Source organism: Rhinopithecus bieti, unplaced genomic scaffold, assembly GCF_001698545.2.
Source record: "Rhinopithecus bieti isolate Rb0 unplaced genomic scaffold, ASM169854v2 scaffold_70535, whole genome shotgun sequence".
NCBI classification, from domain to species: Eukaryota; Metazoa; Chordata; class Mammalia; order Primates; family Cercopithecidae; genus Rhinopithecus; species Rhinopithecus bieti.
The window spans coordinates 1-2,130 of NW_016827713.1; positions in this window are offsets into that span (position 1 = coordinate 1).

Sequence of the window (2,130 nt, forward strand, 5' to 3'; positions counted from 1 at the left end):
CTCTGCCTGGAAGAATAATGGAATTTTGCAGGCAGATCTAAATTTGTGAAGAGAGATAGTCCTGAAAATTTGAAACCAAATTCTTTTTTTTTTTAAGGAGACAGAGTGTCGCTCTGTTTCCCAGGCTGGAGTGCAGTGGCATGATCATAGCTCACTTCAGCCTCAACCCCTGAGCTCAATCAATCCTCCCACCTGAGCAGTTAGGACTACAGGCATATACCATCACACCTATCTAATTTTGTTTTAATTTTGTAGACACGAGTCTCACTATGTTGCCCAGGCTGGTTTTGAACTCCAGGCATCAAGTTATCCTTCCGCCTCTGCCACCCAAAGCACTGGGATTACAGATGTGAGCCACTATGCCCATGTAAATGGGATAAGACAACAGAAAAAAAAAATTTATTTATGTCATCGAATTTCCCTAAAGCCTGTGATTTAAAATATGAATATTTTAGAAAACAAATAATTAAATTTCACAGTCACTTTAATATGATTATATTCTCTAGGGCCCCAGCTCAAAATGAAACTGAGATGGTTTGTAGATTTCTCCTTTCACAGTAAACAGTAGTGTATTATTTTCTGAAGCTATTTGAGAATAAATGTGCATTCCTCTAAGATTTTATGGAACAGTGCACCTACAGGTCCATTGTAAATGTCTGTTCTTTGCTTAGCTCTCAACATTCATGTTACATCATGTTATATATAAATTCATCTTCAATTTATTTTATCAGTGGTTCTCAAATTCTTTAGGTGAATACAAACCACTTTCATGAGACAAGAGATCTCTTACTCTGCAAAATATTCTATTACTTTGCCACTGCAAAAAAAAAAAGTCACCCGAGGATAAATGATAATGTTTTCAGCGAGACACTAACTAGAACCATCAGGAGTCCATTATTAATTCATGTCAGACACAAATGAATAGATGTAGTCATATTGTAGACACATACGCCTTAACAGTGCAGTCCTGAGGGCTTCTGGGGATTGCTATCTTAGAGGACTACTGATGTTGTTTTGTCCTATGACTTTTATTGTTTTCCTGTCTGTGTTCTGGATTATTTGCTTCTAAAGAAACCAGTTTTCATCCCCTCTAGGCCTCTTTCCCCTACCCTTCTGACCTTCAGTATCCAGTGTAGTGTTGAGTAGGCACTTACATTAATGTCCACAACTGACCCACTAACAGGCATGCCTACACTTTCAATAATGGCTTCTGGTTTGGTTTGCCTTATGCTGGAACAAATTACCTAGTCAAGTTTATTGAGAACAAAATGGCTGCCAGCCCAGGGTAAAGGAGTGTCATTGCCTTAAAGCATATTCCTTGTTCTCGCCAGAGAATTCTAATGCCATACTCGTTCTGCATAAAAAAAACAGACAGTGCAATTTGTGAAGAGAAAATGAGACTGGCAGCTTTTACCCCGAGTCTGGGCTTTGCCACATTCTGTGACTAGATTTGGGAACAAGCCCTTAAAGGATATCTTGCCAATGAAAGAGAGAGAGAGAAAAAAAAGGAGCAGCTCAGAGACCCCTTGACCCTGCCCTGTGTAAGCCATGGGAGGGAAATTCCAAAAGGCTTTTCAAACCTTTCTCTTTCTGTTCTTTGAAATGTGACATGCAGTTCTCCTTACCCTCCCCCCTTCACTTTTCCTCTCTTCTTTTGTGGCCTTTTAAAAGATACCTAAGCTCTGAAAATAGTGGGTTGTTTTCTTTCAATTTGGGGAATGAAACCTAGCAGATGAATAAAGAAGAATTTTAGAACAAGCACTGACCTGGGAGACAGGGTCCTCAGTTTTACTACTATGGGCTGTGTGGCCTTGGTCAAGTCACTTAACTTCTCTGGGCCTTAGTCATAAATGGATTCTTCCCATTTCAGTAACTATACAGGCTTCACTGAAAGGCATTTCCTTTCAGACACCAGGAAATTATACAGAGGCTCAGGGAAGAAAGACTGAAAATTAAAAAGTGTGTGTGTGTGTGCGCACGTGTGCATGTGTGCATATGTGTATGTGTTTTGTCAGAGATTTATGGGATGGTTGGATGTAGAAGTTACTTTTTCAAGGAGCAAAATTATTAATGAAAAGAGTTTTTTATTTTAACCTTTATCCATACCAGACCTCTATCTCAGATGTGGCA